The 18859-nt window shown below is 47.6% G+C and overlaps 1 long non-coding RNA gene across 1 annotated transcript; it reads right to left on the reverse strand.

Moving 5' to 3' along the window:
- Nucleotides 1–8441: 8441 nt before the first annotated feature.
- Nucleotides 8442–18402, reverse strand: LOC129383872 (uncharacterized). The gene is made up of 3 exons (XR_011890141.1): nt 18205–18402; nt 12255–12534; nt 8442–8802 (listed from the first exon to the last, which is right to left on the reverse strand). It is a non-coding gene; the product is annotated as an uncharacterized lncRNA (long non-coding RNA).
- Nucleotides 18403–18859: the final 457 nt, after the last annotated feature.

The raw sequence follows: 18859 nt of genomic DNA on the forward strand, positions 1-18859 counted from the left end.
GTCACCTCGAGGCGCTGCATCGTCTAGTTTTCCGGCTGGGAGCGGCGTCCGAAGGGAGTCGGTGAATAGGGGCGACGGGGCTGGGGAGAGCGAGATTGTCGTCGTTGGGGCGAAGGCGAACGAGAATAGGGGCGGTTCGTTGCAGGAGAATCAGTGGCGGCATTATCGGAGCGTGCGGCATAGGGACGAGAAGGGCCACCTGAGGGGCGAGAGTAGGCAGTATAAGTAGACCGGCTCGGGGAACTCCAGCGACTACGACAGTGCCGAGAAATGTGCCCGATTCGATGGCAGTGGAAACAAATAGGCTTGTCGTCAGCAGTGCGCCATTCAGATGGGTTGCGGAAACGTGGTGGGTAAGAAGATGCGGGACGGGGCGAAATCGAAGAAGCCGGGCGGGTATTAGGGCGATGGGCCGAGCAGAGGGTGTGAAGACCCATGTTTTCAAACTCCTGGCGGACAACTGCCTGGATCAGTGAGACCGTGACTGCAGATGTGTTGGTGGGACTGGAGTCGAAGGCAGCCGGATAGGCGGCCTCGATCTCACGCCGGACGATCCTGGTAACATCGGCAGTGTTGTTGGGACGAGGAGCGTCGGCACAGGAAGATGTCGCTGGGGTGTTGGGCAGACGGGCAAACTGCTGGTCAATACGTCGGCTTTTGGCGAGTTCCAGGCGGCGGCACTCTCTTATAACAGCATCCACCGTCGCTACGTTGTTGCAAACGAGCAAGTTGAAGGCGTCATCGGCAATGCCTTTGAGGATGTGGGAAACCTTGTCTGACTCAGTCATGTGGGTGTCAACTTTGCGGCACAGAGCCAAGACGTCCTGAATGTACGTGACATAGGGCTCTGTTGACGTCTGCACACGGCCGGAAAGCGCCTTCTGCGCGGCAAGTTGTTGACCGTAGGGGTTGCCGAACAAGTCTCGAAGCTGTGTCTTAAGTGAATCCCAACTGGTGAGCTCATCTTCGTGCGTGCGATACCAAACTCGAGGTGTGCCACCGAGGTAAAAGACTACGTTGGCGAGCATAATAGTAGGGTCCCACCGGTTATTGCGGCTGACGTGTTCATACAGGCTGATCCAGTCATCGACGTCTTCCCATCTTGGCCCGAGAATACGCCAGGATCACGGGGAGCGGGGAGAGTGATGTAGGTCGTCGAAGTGGCAGCAGGTGTCGGAGCCGGCGGAGTCGGGTTTTCGTCGCCGGGAGCCATGAAGGAAGGCTCGACGTACCGTCCACTGCGAAGCTCCGTGACGAGGCACAGGGAACGTCCACCTCCACCAGATATGTTACGTAGGAAGACGCAGAGGAAAAGCTATGTACAAGTATATTTACAAGGAAAATACGCTGCGCTTGGCCAAGAGGCAACAGCCCGCGCTAGCTTCTTATCGTCGTCGTCGTCTTCACACTGCTGGCCTTTCGTGATCGCGCATATTGTGCCGTAGCACACCGTTACCTTTGTTCTGTCCAGCCACGTGGCATTTGCATACGTTAACGTTTGGCTAAAGCTACTTTGGACCAACTGTATAATGGCAATAACTTTCAGTATGAATTAAACAGGTTGTCATTGAAATATGTGCCACAAGGTGATTGGTAAAAACTTAATTAGTGAATTTTTTTTATAGACTTGATTACGCATTTCGATTTTTGTGAAAGTAATGTCCGCCTCTTCGAGTCGACCAGCTCATGGACTATAGTTTTTATTTATTTATTTATTTATTTATTTATTTATTTATTTATTTATTTATTTATTTATTTATTACATACTTCAGACCCTTGTATCCAAGAAGGTGGGTAGTTTCAAAAAAACAGTCATAATACAAAAAATGACAATACAAACTGTTTGAAGATTAGTCCAATTACATAGATATTAAAACACAAACTATCAACAATGGAATCAGTTTCAAGATTAGTGTAATAAGATATAATACAACTGAGTACAAAACAACAACGGAATCTGTTTCTAGATTAGTGCAATAATAGTGCTGCAATAACAGATGTGAAATGGTGCAACAATGATACTTCGGTGTGGTTGGAGAGACTAAGAAGATGTCTGGATTAATTCATTCCAATCTAAGACCTTGCGTGGTAAATAGGAATACTTATAGGTGTCAGTTCTACCAAAATAAGGTGTTAAAGAGTTAGGCTGATGGTGCCTTATGGGTCTGGTTAGTAAGAGTGACAGATACGGGGATGGATCTATCGTCAGTTCGTGGTTAAGAAGCAGTGAAAGAAAGTCGATTCGGAACTGTTTTCGACGCGTTTTAAGAAGGGAAATATCATGGGCTATCGTTATTTCGGATGGAGAGTCAGTTCGTGATAATTTGTTATAAATAGACCGGACTGCTTTCCTGTGTATTCTTTCAAGACACTTAATGTTCAGTTGAGTATACGGATCCCATACTGCACTGGCGTATTCGAATGTGTGTCTAATTAAGGAATAATAGCATAGTAGTTTAACACTGATTGGGTGGTTTTAAGTTTATGTTTCAAGAAGCAGAGCTTTCGGAAGGCAGATGAACAAATATTGCTAACATGTATATTCCACGATAAATTAGTTGTGAATGTAACACCTAAGTATTTGTAATTGTCCACTTTTTTTTTAACGGCGATGGGCCAAATCTGTAAGTAAAAGACAGAGGTGTTTTTTACGTGTTATAGGGAGGAAAACAGTTTTGTCAGTATTAACAACCATCCCTCAATCTTTGCACCACTTCAATATGTTATTCAGATTGTTATTTAGCTCAATTTGACCATCGGAACAAAACATTTCTTTGAACAAAATGCAGTCAACTGCAAACAGCCGGTTTTATGTGTCGATCGAGAGCCAACAGCGAGCGTGATGGCCTGTGGTAACAGTGAAAAGTCGGCCACTGCCCACACGAGTTCGAGGCACACTCGGGCTCTCTAATAGAGTAATTGCGTTTAGCGTGTGAAAGCAGGCGACTGGCATACGCAATAGCTCTGTCATGCCCACGTTGACACTGAGCTAAAACAGCACCGATTCCACAGCCACTAGCATCTGTACGGACCTTTGTTGAGGCAGAAAAGCCGAAGTAACCTGGCGGTGTAATGAGCATGGTCATAAGGCTCTTGACGGCAGCAGCTTGGTCGGGACCCGGGGTGCCTTTCTTCAGAAGGGCAGTCAGAGGCCGAGCAATGTACGCAAAATTTCTGATAAATCGACGTAAATAGGAACACAAGCCTACAAAGCTGCGGACGTCTTTGGTACATGTTGGTACAGGAAAATCGAGAACAGCACGAACTTTTGCTGGATCGGGGCGGATGCCAGAAGAGTTGACGAGATGACCGAGAATAGTAAGTTGGTGACGACCAAAATGGCACTTCGAGGAATTCAATTGCAGCCCAGCGTCACGGAAGACTGAAAGAATAGAGGAAAGGCGTTCAAGCTTTGTCGCGGAGGTTGGCGAGAACATGATGACGTCGTCGAGGTAACAAAGGCATAAAGACCACTTAAAGCTGTACAAGATCATGTCCATTATGCGCTCGAAGGTGCCTGGAGCATTGCACAAACCGAAAGCCATGACTCGAAACTGATAAAGGCCATCTGGCGTAATGAATGCGGCATTGTTACAGTCCATTTCGTCGACAGCAATCTGCCAGTAGCTGGAGCGCAGGCCTATTGATGAAAAATCTGTCGCACCGTGTAGGCAATCCACCGCGTTGTCTATGCGTGTCAGTGGATAGACATCGTTCTTTGTTATCTTATTTACGTGTCGCTAATCTATACAGTATCTTCAGGTCTTTACTTCTTTTTTACAGGGAAAAGAGGACAAGTCCGCGGTCTCGACGATGGCTTAATAATGCCCTTGGTAAGCATCTTATCAATCTCCTGCTGTCTCACTCGGCGCTCCGCGTATGACACGCGATAAGGCCGTCTGTGAATAGGCAGTTCATCGGCGGTATGTGTGCGATGCTGCACAAGGGAGGTTTGTCCCGCAGGCTGACCGTCAATGTCAAAAATGTCAGAATAAGATGCGAGCAGATGACAAAGATCGTCGATTTGGGTGGGTGAAAGCTCCAAGGCTATCATCTTGGTAATGTCGGCGTGCGCTGGAGCCAACATTGCAGAATGAGCATTGCAGGTGGCGGAACAGTTGATGGAAGATAGATGAGGCAAGAGGAAAGAAAGTTCGTACTCGTGCGACGGCGACAGTGTGGCGAGAGAGATACCTTAGGGCACAATCGGAAATTCAGGAGCGGAAGGAAAGTCCTGTAAGCCGGTATGCATGGTCACAAAGGGGGGGGGGGGGGGGTGAACTACACGTCTTGTGAAAGTAGGCACTAACACAGAGAGTGAAGGCATAGTCATTATCCGGTACACAAGGGTCTGGCACAGCAGTTCCTGCGGGGGTAGACGAACAAAGTCGGCACAACAGAACTGGATTAGTACTGTGTTGGAAGGTTGGTAACATCGGAAAAGCTAAGTTGGCCTATACCAGCCGAGCACTCGGTTACAGCTGAATGAGCAGATAAGAAATCAAGGAGGGATCAAGGAGGGATTACGTCGTGAGGGCAATGGTCAAGTACATCGAACAAAACAGACTCGTGGCGACCACGGACACTGACACGAGCGTCGCACATTCCCAGCACAGCGGCAGTTGCCCCATCAGCACCTCGTACTACGCGGGACTCGGCGGGTGTGAGCGCTTTCTTGAGTGGCTTCCGGTGATCAGCACTCATGACTGAGATGTGTGCGCCGGTGTTAAGGCACTTACAGGTAGGGCATAAACTTCCACGGTGATAAGATTCTGATCAATCGACAAGGTAAGGAGAAGATTTGCACGTCGGGGGTCCAATACAAAGTCGCCTCTGGGAGCTGCATCAGTCAGTTTTCCGCGGATAAGCGTACAGAAGGGTGCGGCGATAAAAAACTACGAGGCAGGCGCCAGCGTAACCGACGACCATGCGGCGACGGCGAAAGACTCGAGCGTCTGGCGGACGCAGAAGGGCCGCGGTCAAGGTATGTCGCGTCATTCGTAGCATCAAATGCCGGGCGCGGATTGTCATTGTGGCAGTAGTAAAATGTGTAGCGCGAAAACAAGGGCTGCCGATGAGGACAATAGCGGGAAATGTGCCCCACGTCGCTACAATGGAACCATATGGGCTAGTCGAGAGGTATGGTGTTGGGCTGCTGAGCACGAGGTCGCGGGATCGAATCCGGCCACGGCGGCCGCATTTCGATGGGGGCGAAATGCGAAAACACCCGTGTACTTAGATTTAGATGCACGTTAAAAAACCCCAGGTGGTCAAAATTTCTGGAGTCCTCCACTACGGCGTGCCTCATAACCAGAAAGTGGTTTTGGCACGTAAAACCCCATAATTTAATTTTTTTTTAGTCGAGAAGTGCTCATCATGGGGGCCGGATCTCGATAGCGTTGAAACGTCGATGGCGTGCGATGAAGAGGGGCAGTACGTCTAACCGAACGGCGGTTTATGGAGCACGCGGGTTCAATCTCTGTGTTTGGCAGTTCTTCGCGGAGACGGGCCTGGATGAGGGAGGTTGTCGAGTGATTATCCTCCGAAGTTCGTACGGAAGATGATGGCGACGCAGCCGCGATTTCGCGCTGCACCATTCGGACAATGCTATCCGTAGTGCATGACTGAAGGGACGAATGAACGTCTTCGCACGGGGACGTAACGGCGGTGTTGGAAAGCCACACGAACTGTCGGGCGCTGCGACGGCCGTTTGCGTCTTCGGAACGTCTGCCCTCATGGATAATTTCGTCAACCGTCGAGCAGTCTTTAAAAACGGGCAAGTTAAACGCATCATCGGTGACATTGGAATCGACGCGGCGACAAAGAGCCCGCACATTACGAATGCACGCAACGTACGACTCTGTAGGTGTATGAGCTCGACAGGTCTTTCGCAACGGCGTGCTTGCGACCAGCGAGCTTGCCGAAGATGTCGCGTAGTTTTTTGCTTACGTGAGTCCCAGCTGGTCAGCCCTTCTTCATGTGTGCCATACCAGGTGCGTGCTGGTCCCTGGATGTAGAAAGCACGATTTTTGAACATCACTGTCGGATCCCATTGGTCGTGTGAAGCGACGCGTTCGTATATGCCGAGCCATTCTTCGACGTCCACGTTGTCGGTGTCCTTGCCAGAGAAGGTACCAGGGTAGCGAGGATGGGTCAAGATGACTGACGGTTGCGGTGCCGCGTATGCTGACGGCCTGCGTGCGCAGGGTTCTGACGCCATGCTTGACCCAGCGGCCTGGTTGTCTGTCTGCATGGTCGGTCGGCCGAGGACAAGCCCTCTGCTGAGTTCCGTCTTCTGTATGTGCGCGTCTTTTTACGATTTTATTCAATATTTAATACTTGTTATTTGTATTCAAGTCGCATTCGAAGAGTTTGATATTTACCCAGCTATGGGAAAAAAAAACGTCCGTGCAACGGGCGACTTGGAACAGTTCCGTTATTTTATTTCTATTACGTCCGCAAATTTTGGAACGCAACGACTGCGCGTCATGCCCGATTGACTGAATGCCCACTAAGAAAAAAATGTTTACACTGTGTTATTAGACAGGTTTCGCACAGCGGAGGCAAAAACTATATTCTGTATATTGGTCGAATATAGTAAACCGGGATACAGCAAGGTAAAAGCCGTTAATAGTACTAAACTAGTGTTAGCATTTTCTTATGTCGCATGTAACAAAAGCACGCATAACCTGTATTGCAATGAAAGACGTAACACTCAAGTTGTCTCGTGACGTTGGAGCCCCCGCAGCGACATTTGCTTTCGGTGCTTTTCATCCTACGATGGCATTTCTTTTCTGTTTCTTTTCTGATACATCACTCTGCAGCGACATATATATCTTCAATGCACTTTACAAACAATGCCAAGATCTGCAGCTGCGTTTCTGGTACAAATACGCACGTAAAACATCGTTATGGATGACTACGTGGTTCGTGGGTCTGGTACCAGAAATGCGCCAATGCGAAATTTTATTAAAATGAGGAGCCTACGTCACCACACAATATTTACGGCCACTTTTTTTCATATAGCAGTTATTAAAGCAAGTAATAAGGTAAACTGAAAAACGATATCACATTAAGGAAACGCCCAAAGGCTGTACCACCACAGTATGCTCATTAGTACGTATCTTGCAGACAGCTGTTCTACCAGGTGCCTAATACATTTTTTTATCAGCTTGGGCTGTACCGCTGTCTGACCTCTCCAGGTGGATTGCTCGTAAAGGAATATTATCTCCTTGATAAATCGCAGGAAGTAACTATTAAAACATATATAATTACCTTTCTTATCTGTTGACCTTGGCGTGCATGTCGCAACTCCAAATTCAAGCTCCGCTGCACTAAAGTCGTGTGTGCTTAGAAGATAACCAAAGACCAGCATCACTTTCGAGACATCCGTATGGTTGTAATTAGGGACATCCGTCATTAATTAAAATGCGCTATGGCATACATTGGTGCAGCACTTTCCCTGGCACTTTCCCACAAGCGTCTGTGAAGGACCTAGAGGGGACCTGGACTGCTAAGCCAATATATTTATTGCAATGTAATGTTGGTAATACAGACAACATTCTCATGGAAGTTGTTGCAAGGGTTAATGGGTAGACAAGCGGGGGAGGAAAGAACAAATTAGTTCGGGGCAAAGACAGGCTCAACTTTACATCACAGATTCAGAAACGAATACACACAATAAGCAAGTGTCCTTATTTCTGGAAATTTAGAATTTTTCCGATATCACTTTTTGAAAAACTAAGGCAAGTGATAGCAGGCTTTGTGAACGAAGGGAAAACAAGTTTAAGGATGCTTTTATTTCAATTAGGCTGGTTGTTCCAGAACACCTTCTTGATCGCCGTCAGTGACCAAAAAGGTGCGCAAGACAGTATGGTGACCAAAAGGGTGAAACTTTCATCCTTGTGCTGAAGCGGTTCGAGTTGGTTTATTAGGTTAGGTGCGTCTCTGTGACCATTCGAAACTTGTTATATGTATTTTAAGTTCAAGCGTAGAATGTGTTGAAAGCTAAATAATTCTTTAAAAACTTGCAGAACTTAAATTGCACCGAATTGTTTTAAGTCCATTATATGCGCTCACAGCTGCAGCAGCTCCGTGTAGCCGACATGATAAGTTCTCCACTAAATGAACAACTCAAACATTGCTGGTAGAGATTCAACAGCCTTGGTACTCAATGAAGAAACATGATAACGAGTTTGTTATCGTGGTGGATGGGAAAAGATATTGCTTTTATGCTAATGTGTATTTCCCAATCTTGACACTATTTACTTAGCTTATGAATATTGTAGTGCAATTTATTTCTATACTGCACGTTAGCTTGTCCATCTCTCTACTATGGTCAGATCGCGGTGTCGCTTTAAGCACTCGCTCGGTGTGGTTACAACAAATCAAAACAGCTCAAACGGAAGCGAACACGGCAATGTAAGCACTTGAAAGCCCTTTATTTCATTCCTACGCTATGCACAATAATATGCGACAGATCACTGCCACATCATTACACAGATATTTTTTTTTTCAACAGCAGTTGTAGTAGCACCATATTTCTCGCGTTAGAGAGCGTTATTTGAAAATACATACTCAGTCTACTTTCCCGCTTTTCACGCAATCATCACAAGTTATTCGCTTGGTATATCTGCCTCGCGCAAAGTACGTCAGCTTCCCGTCTTTTGCTACAAGACCTTTGGACTTGTCTTGGAGTTTAGTGATGCTCTCAACAATCCACCGGAAATGGCCTTTATGAAAGTTTGACAGGTCGTACACAAAATATCCATCGAAGTCGATCTTCAGGCTGAATGCGCAGATCTAGAACAAAGTAAGCAAGGATTTCTTTCTGTTATTGCAGTTCACAAGCTGGCGTTCTTTCCATTGAACACACAACCCTAAATACCATAAATTAAACCCAATGTTGCTCCTTACCATTTAGCGAGAGAAAGAGAGAATAATTATTGAAGGAAAGCTGGGAGGTCGGCCTAAAGTAGCTTGTTCTAAACTGGTACGCAATGTTGGGTTAGAGGCGACGAAAGAAAGAAAAGGGACATGGGAAACAAAATTATTTAATTCAGTGGTACATTCAGTTAACTTTCTCTCAAAAAAGCCAAATTGCTTTTATTCCATTTATCGCGGCACGTAAAAAAGAATATTTTGCCTCAAGAAAGACAACCTAATAGTTTTACACAAATTCTACGTGAATTGTACAGGCCTTGAAGATGTAACTATACCAAGCATATGATTTAACACTGCAGAATAATTGGATTTGTGCTACATAAAAAATTCAATTATGGGGTTTTACATGCCAAAACAATTTTCTGACTATGAGGCACGCAGTAGTGGAGGACTCCGGAAATTTTGACCACCTGCGGTTCTTTAACGTGCACTTAAATCTAAGTACACGGGTGTTTTCGCATTTTGCCCCCATCGAAATGCAGCCGCCGTGGTTCTGCTACATAACTACGGTTACCATTATTCTGTGTCAATCGAAACCACCCTACGCCGTCCATTTTTCTGATGTCTCCAATAGACATAATTACCTGCAGCAGTTTGCAGGTTTACGCAAGATAGGTAACCGATTACTATAATTTTTATTCATTGAGAGGTGTAATTGGTTACAGTGACCAATTACTGCCACACGAAATTAAATGAGCTATTACTGAAAACAAATCGAATACTTTTAGCATGTTTTCCTCCTAAATATATTAATGATTTAACATAGCATAAGTACAGTGCATATAATAAGCCAACCTGACTCTTTCAGTGGGTCCTCTAAGCCCCTCACTCGTTGTTTATCTCGACTAATCTTGTTTTGTTTTTGTTTTTTCAAAGTATTGGTTGGCTATCTTCCGTATTGTTCTAAAAAACAACTCGCTTATGTGCGCGCTTAAAGGAAAGCGGTGTGTCACACCTAGGGAATACCCTCTTGCCCTCTAGACAGTCGCACGGTAATTAATGACTAGTGCCGCATATCTGGGTTCACTACGAAGCGACACGCGTCATTGTCGATAAGCTTGGAGGAGGCGCTCCTGGCGGGAACAATGGAAAGCTGAAAATATCGCCCGTGAAAAGAAGGTGGGTTTCTGACGCCAACATCCGAAATCGCCATCGCTCTGTAGTCGTGGAAGCGCCGGCTCACATGGTCGGCCAACATCTGGACGGGGCGTTAAGATGGGGTAAACAAATAACAAGCGCCTAGGTACGCCTGACTCAACATGCGTGTTCGCGAGACAGCTGGGCGGCGTGACCCCAGGCGTTCTATACTGCAGCTGCCTACAAATTCAAGTGCCTAAAGCTGGGCGGCGTGCTAAATGTATTCTTCATTAAAGTAGCCGGTTTCACACGTAACTGGTTACGGAATTAAGTACTTGATTTACATCGAGCGTGACCGAGTAACTAAAATTATCCGACCGAATTTCGAACTACCAGAAATACTAGTGATTGCAAGTAATTATTTAACTGTGATTTCTTATGTACCAGTCTCATTACCCCCTCTTGTAACCTGCTTCTTTTTTCTAGCTAGCTCCGGCACCAACACCAACCCGGTACGGTATCTCCACTATCTCAGTTAAACAAGAGGCTAGAGGACAAAATTGAAAAATTCAATTAGTCAATTCGAGGCACAGGGGCATGAAAACAGTTCAACGGAAATCAGCGCAGTTAAAAAAGCTTTATGAAAGCATCTACCGCGCGAAGCTTTGTTTTTTTCTGAAGTACCCGAATGGGTTTGCTTTGTTGCTTCGTTCTACTTTCCAGTGGTTTAAATCCGTATGAAGGCCGCCATACGGCGACGTGCTCACTGTCGGCCGGCAATGTCATCTTCGCAAGTATTAACGCGACAGCGTTAAGAGCCCCTGTCGCAGAAAATCCGACGTTGGCATTCGGCGTCGAACGTCGCTTCGGCGAAATGATTTTGCAACCACCCACACCCAGGCCCTCAGTGGCGCAGAGAAGTCACTGAACTCATTGAATTTATCAAGCTAAAATACGTAGAACAATCGTAAAGTACGACTTGCGCGCAACCTTCGGACACGATAGCATCGGATTGAAATTTGAATGTACGAGAAAAACATAATTCTATTACGCGCAAATTCAAACAAACCCTTTTTCCAGCGTTTCTACCATGCATAGACCAGCCGCGGCGTCCGCCATTTGCGGCCGCCGGCGCGTAAATATCTCAGAGTCCACGAAGCGGCGCGCCCGTTTCCTTGAAACACTTCCAGATACCTCTCGCCTCCGCTGCGTCGCGGCCCACGCAAGATGCTGCATTTCTATCAGAAAGCCCGCCTTCGTGGACTCCGAGATTTTCCCATTTATTCTTCGAAACGTCATTATCAATATATGAAGTAAAATATGCCTTGGTGTATATATACCGTCCTCGAACAGAAGGCTTGTTTGCTCAGTATTTTATTAGAAATTCCTAATAATTACTTCTGACGTCGCGTTTCATCGGCTCTTCACTCGAAGTTAACTAGGAGTTTGTACGACTACGGCTGTAAAAGAACTGATAATGTCGCCAGCAGCGCAGTCTGTGAGTAACGCTGACCGCCGTGGGATCGCCGGAGAAGCTGTATGAATATGACTGCGGCGCCAGTGATCAAACATTATCAAGAAAACAGACCCCTGCTATTTGAAACTTTCTTCAGCTTCGCTGTCTTTAATTTATTAGTTTTTAAGATTGGCACTCAGCAGCAACAGATTTGTTCCCTTCATAAAACTGCCTCCACATTACGGATTCAAGCAGAGCTCAGTTGCCAAATTATGTTTTCTCTCTCTCTCTTTATGTGTGTGTGTGTGTGCGTGTGCGTGTGTGCGTGTGCGTGTGCGTGTGCGTGTGCGTGTGTGTGTGTGTGTGTGTGTGTGTGTATGTGTGTGACCACAAACAGTGCTCAGTAATAATTTACCTGGCCTTGAAACCATGTAGCACTTCAAACAGTAAGTTCACTCCCATAGGCAAGTCACAAACCACATAAATAATATGACAGGTTCAAAACGTTACAAAGGTGACACCGCCTTCTGAACCGTAGTAATCAGAGATTGCGTTCGTTGCTAGCTGGGGCTACGACGAACCAAATATAACTTGTTCATCGGTGGCCAGAGTATCTCGAACGTGAAAGACTCCTTGTCCCTGCATAGATTCAATTCTCGAACAGTTCCTTTTGGTAATTGTGTTTAAGTCTTCGGAAGTTGCTGTTCAGCGGGAAGTGCATCAAAATTAGCGCCATCGACTAATGAACTGAATATAAAGATATGAATGAGTCACTTACCTGAAAGAAGGCTCGCTTGGTTTGAGAGGATGAGTGACCCCACGTCTTCTCTTCTGAATGTTTGCTAAGACCACTGACATTTAGTCTAACTGCCTTGACATATACTCCTTTGTACAGTGCTGGAAGCAGAGTTAATTCTTCAAGATAAAATGGTGTCTTTATGCCTTTCCGAATATTCCACGTGAAACGTCCAGCACAATCCGTTTCTCGTTCTCTCAACGTGTCGACTCCATCGCATTTGGCGTACTCAGACCAGTCTATTTCGCCACTCACGGGAGGTCTGCCGAAACAATAGACAAAATACTACTACTTTATCCAGTGCGCAATAAAGCACCTACTTGTCACAAAGAAGAAATGGTGAACGTGAATTAATCTTTCTAATCAACATTACGTTTTCCAACTATGAGCAACGTGCAGGTTATCAATTAGAAAACAAACATAATCAGCGGTGCGAGGAGCGCAGCTGTAGATAACAAAAAATTGGCAGTGGCTTAGTTCGGCTCTGCCAGGATATACGTAGCGAAAGCTAAGGCATAGCATGGTTAGCCTTGGTTAATCTTGATTGCAAGTCCAGGTTAGTCTGGTTGTCTAGCTATGTTACGGAGTTCAGCCAGTCGTTCGGCGCGCTGTTCGCCTGTTTCATGGGTGATTCGTTTCCTCTCGATCTCATTCCGATGTCGATTCCAGGCCTCCTCCTGCTTATCAGGATTGTCCCCGTCCATTCTGCCGCCTCAGCTGTGGTTGCGGCACACACGAGCTCTCCTTTTCAATCCTCCGACATGTTATCAGGCATGCGACGCAGCTGGCGAAGCGAGCGGAGGCGAGCACAACGACGAGGAGCGCGGTGTGGCAAGGAACGCGGTGTGACGTCATGTGCCTCCACGGAGCACGGCCACGGTGAAATCACAAGTTCGCGGCAAGTAAAGCTTTCGCTTTGAAAGATAATTACAGAAAGTGCTCCTTTCGTTCTTGTTGCAGCCTACATCATGTCCCTCCTTTAGAAAATGTAATCCCAAATTTTCTAACGTCTTACAAATAACAGGATGAGAAATGAAAGCCGACGAAGATCTATTTGCTATCTTTAGCTCGTTAACGTACACACGCCGAGGGCCACAAGAATAGTGTTGATTCTGTCATTTAGTTAGTTGTTTATTTACGCTAACTGACCTTAATTACTCGCTAATTTGGTTATTTGTTCCAAGATTTTCGGGCAAACATGCACTCTAGTGGCTCCCTAAATCACTGTTTCCACACGCAAGCAAGCGGTTCCTCACTCTCCTTCGCCTCCCATCTCACGGGTCCGTACACGTCGCCGTGCGATTCTCTGGGAAGCGCACGGATACTACATCACTACACAAAGTCAAGGCAGAAAATTGCCGTTCTTTTTTAAAAATGCCATCAGCTTCTGATTAGCAACCATGGACGCACTTTGCCTGCACGCGCGTGGCCCAAAACGCGTTACGCGAGACAAAATTAGTTGTTTGCGCACCACAGCTAACCAAGACAACGATTAAAAATTGGTGCCTGTGACTGAATGGCAGAAGCGTGCCAGTAGGCGGATTGAAACTGTCTGTCTCGTAGTTTGGACGAAGTGGCAGCTTTTATCGTGGTGACGTCCATGTGACGCCCTGTTGTCGTCTATACATGTGAAGAATGGGCGGATACAAGCAGGGAGAAGAGCACGCAATTGTGTAGATGCGAACAATATTTTTTACAGCGAAGCTGCTAAGGGCTAGTTCCCCCAGGGTCGTGTCCGTGTGTAGACACAAAACCACCGATACGTGGGCCGATACCCAAAATAGTGCAATGCCTGGCCGACCCGATGCTGAGGTGAAGCAGGCGTTACTGGCTCCCCTTACGTGCGCCGATCCCGAAGATGGTGAAATACTTGGCCGACCCGCGGCTGAGGTGAAGCAGGCGTTACTGACCCCCATACGTAGGCCGATCCCGAACATAGTGCAATACCTGGCCGACCCGCGGCTGAGGGTAAGCAGGCGTTACTGACTCCCCATACGTAGGCCGATACCGAAGATAGTGAAATACCTGGCCGACCCGCTGCTGAGGTGAAGCAGGCGTTACAGACTCCCCCATACGTAGGCCGATACCGAAGATAGTGCAATGCCTGGCCGACCCGCGGCTGAGGGTAAGCAGGCGTTACTGACTCCCCATACGTAGGCCGATACCGAAGATAGTGAAATACCTGGCCGACCCGCTGCTGAGGTGAAGCAGGCGTTAGAGACTCCCCCATACGTAGGCCGATACCGAAGATAGTGCAATGCCTGGCCGACCCGCGGCTGAGGTGAAGCAGGCGTTACTGACTCCCCATACGTAGGCCGATACCGAAGATAGTAAAATACCTGGCCGACGCGCAGCTGAGGTGAAGCAGGCGTTACTGACTCCCTATACGTAGGCCGATCCCGAAGATAGGCAATACCTGTCCGACCCACGGCTGAGGTGAAGCAGGCGTTACAGAAGTGGGCCGATCCCGAAGATAGTACAATACCTGGCCGAACCGCGGCTGAGGTGCAGCAGAAGTTACTGACTCCCCATACGTAGGCCGATCCCGAAGATAGTGCAATACCTGGCCGACCCGACGCCGAGGTGAAGCAGGCATTACTGACTCCCCATACGTAGGCCGATCCCGAAGTTCGTACAATACCTGGCCGACCCGCGGTTGAGGTGAAGCAGGCGTTACTGACTGCCTATACGTAAGCCGATCCCGAAGATAGTGCAATGCCGGGCCAATCCGCGGCGGAGGTGAAGCACTTGTTACAGACTCCCCATATGTAGGCCGATCCCGGAGATGGGCAATACCTGGCCGACCCGCGGCTGAGGTGAAGCAGGCCTTACAGACGTGGACCGATCCCGAAGGTAGTGCTATACCTGGCCGACCCGCGGCTGACGTGAAGCAGGCGTTACAGATGTCCCATGCGTGGGCCGATCCCGAAGATAGCGCAATACCTGGCCGACCCGCGGCGGAGGTGCAGCAGCTGTTAAGTGTACTCCTCATACGTACGCCTATCCTCAAGCTAGTGCAATGCCGGGCAACCCGTGGTGGAGGTGCAGCTCGCCATTAAGGGGTCCACATACACAGCTTTGTTGGTCATTCTTCTTCTGCAAGGGCACTGAGTTTCTCTTTTCCTGCCCATTTCAGGCACTTTGCAGTAGGTAAGTATGTTCTTAGCTCGTCTCGTTTCCGGCATCTTCAACGAACAGATTCGGCCTCGTTTCGGGCCTCTTCAATAAAAATATGTTTTTTTAAATATCCGACGATGGGGATGACTGCATGCTGACCACAATATACTTACTGTTTACGATTACTTAAGGAACGCCTCTATCAAGTTCATCGAAGTGGATAAGCAAATGAGCCCAGTAATTCCCGGGCTTGCGATAGTTGGCCTGCGTTGAATGGAAAATAATTAATACAAGAGATCACCCTGTGTCTTGTTGACGTTGTTCAACTCCTAAAACATGCTGTTTCTCTTGTTTCTCGATGTGGGGTGTAACGCAAATTAGGCGATAACGAGGAAAATCTCCCAAGCACTCGGATCAGATGGTTAACCAGCAAAGCTGAAACGTGCGGTCCCAGTGTTCATCACTGGGTTAATCTCGACGGGTGAATAAACGACGGCTTGGTAGGCTGCCGGATCCTTGGTGCGCAGTTGCTGCTTGCTCTCGGCTGCACGAGCCTGTTCGTGTGCTCGGGCTGCAGTATTGGCACGGCGTAGACGAGCTCGTTTGCAGCGTTGCTGACCGAAAGCTGCCTGCTCCTCGGGAGTACGTATGACGCGTTGCCTACCCATCTTGTAGCCGGAGAGAAACTGCTGCGCGCGCGCTCGGCTGCGACGGAGAGCAATGATGTCACTACTGGCGCAGCCAATCGCGCGCCGCTATTCGCTTCTTTTTTCCGCGCACGCGCATGGGGCTGTGCCGAAGGAGTTTTTGGCGTACAGGCGACAGACTGACGGACAGACAGATGAAACGGCTAGCCGCACACACCTTCGCTATTAACAAAAATGCCCCACACTCGCACGCACCTTTATCTCGTGACAACGGCAACAAGCTTTTTGAGAAGTCTTCCACTCGTGTTAGGGCGCATAACAGGAGTGAGAACCGGTGCGCATGCGCACTTATCGAAGCGGCCTCAAGTCTCACCACTGTCTCTCTCGCGCGTCACGAACAGTATCACGCCACTTTCTAGCATTTTCCAGGGACGGCACCACCTTCAACATTGCCAAATACCACAGTCCATCCATGTTTTCTGGTTCATATGCTGCTTAGAGGCGCATACGCTGCTCAAAGCTTCCGCGACGTGGCGCCACTTTGCCTCAGAGGGCATCGTTCACTTACCGATGCGCTTGCGCGATGCGAGACGAGCGGATTGATATGGTGCGTAATGTCCGCGTGCTTTGCTATCTATTTCGAGCTCTGGACTGTTCAGCTGAAGTGGCGGATTGTGACGACGATGCCGAACGTGTGTGCCGGGGTGCCGTTCCGGCTACAAGGGAACGACCGAGAAGGTGTCGTTTTGTTTACCGAGTGTCAAGAAGCAGCGCAAGAAATGGAAGGGGGCCGTCATACCACCACAGGAAAGTTGTTTTACCTTTTCAAATATATGCGTTTGTGCGCGAAACACTTCACTGCCTGGGAAATCATCACTGCCTACAATTTCGACATAAACTAATTTCGATTTAGGTGCATGTTAAAGGAACCCAGATGTCCAAAATTAATCCGGAGTGCCCCACTATGGCGTGTCTCATGATCATGTCGTTGTTTTGGCACGTAAAATCCAAGAAATATTATTATTAATTTTTTGTGACGGACCGCGGCAAGCAGCTCGGCTATTTTTCCTGGGCGCTCATTCCGTGGCCGAATACGCGCTCAGGCAGTTACTGATGTATGTGGAATGTTAAAAGTAGTTACCTGAAAGTAAAGCGGTGGTTGCGGAAGTTTAGAAAGTTAGAATGGCGAGGCTGCCCCACAGATAGCCAAGGCAATAGCGGCGTTCGCATGCGCCCTCATGCACAGTTACGCCTCTAGCGGCGTACGCTGGCTCTGGCATGAAACTGAGGTGGCTGTTTCGTGACCACAAAAAAAAGAAAAACATGGAAGGACTCTGTCCATATTTCCTACTGCTTGTTTTGAAGCTCATTAGGGCCCAGGACCAGACCTCTCAAATCCTGGCAGTCCAGAGGGCTTGCGAGAGGGCAGTCAGGTTTCACCTGATGGTCCCCGAGTGGGCCTAGCCAGGTGGCGTTGACTTTACTCGCAACCATTGTGGAACAAATAAAGTTGTTTCACTCACTCACTCACTGCTTGTTTTGCGTTGCAGCCAACGTTACAGCAACGCTGTGCGACAATGTACACCCCCTTCGAAAGTGACCCAGGTCGTAAACGGAATAAGTTATGACGTTTATTTGCCAGAGTATAAAGAAAGGGAAGTCGTGAAGCCGTCGCCATGACGTCACCGTCATCGTTGTCGTGTTGCTGCTGGCGTCACACACAGCGCTCATGTCACGCACATAATCGCTTGCAGTAAGCAAGCATGTTGATCCATCTGGCAAAGCTTTAACAAACCTTAAACGACGCCGTATTGCCAAATATACCTGCGACATGTTTCACCTACTATACATTTCCTCAATTACTGGGATTTGCATAATTTTTTCTTCCATTTGTGGGTTCCTCACAGTGCTTACTCTGCTTTGTTTGCTTAGAATTTTCTACGATGGATCTTGTACACGACGCACGTGTTTATTAAAATGGGTTTAAACATGCCAAAGGTCGGTAGAGGACTATTCGAGAGACAGTAGGTCGCACTAGCACGTTAATACAATGCCGCAAACGTGAGCAAGTGTGCATGTAGTCATAACGGCAAGTATATGAGCTCTCTCTATACGCGAAACACATCCGGTCACCGACCAAGTCGAAGACAGATCTGAAATCGACTTACCCTCTTATTGGACGATGATATTTCCAATATGCGTAATCTTCTGTCATACCCCATGTCGAGATGCGACCTTTGTACGTCTCGTTCATTTTCTTTACGTAGGCTTCGACCTCCTCCCTCAGGTCCACCCATCGCTCACCTGCGCCATAGTGAACTACGCGCAAAAGCCGAAATGAGAGCATAGCTCTACAGCTGAGTGGCTTACCGCTGTACTTTCTCCCAGCTTAGTCAAATCTGCTGCTAGTCATTTCTTTGGTTAGTATTCCTGTTTGGTTACTAGCACAACTGCAGCCGTAGGATTATGATGTTGAGACAGGTGACACATTTATAACCGCAGTTACCCGCCAGAAAATCGTGCCCCAAGTAGCCTAATAATAATAATAATAATATTTGGGGTTTTACGTGCCAAAACCACTTTCTGATTATGAGGCACGCCGTAGTGGCCCAAGTAGCCTATACGAGAGAACAAGAACTGAGCGAACTCAATTCACTTCATTTGCAGTTGGTTCATGTGGCTATAAGCAGCATATATGTACTTTGACGCACTCCGAGAGGTTTCAGTGTTTCATATCGTCTTATAGTCACAGTGTCTACGTACGTATGAAAACAAATAGTTTTTTTATCGCAGTTATAAATAAATAAAGAAAGAAGCAGTAAC

The sequence above is a fragment of the Dermacentor andersoni genome, chromosome 9, assembly GCF_023375885.2.
Source record: "Dermacentor andersoni chromosome 9, qqDerAnde1_hic_scaffold, whole genome shotgun sequence".
Lineage (NCBI taxonomy): Eukaryota > Metazoa > Arthropoda > Arachnida > Ixodida > Ixodidae > Dermacentor > Dermacentor andersoni.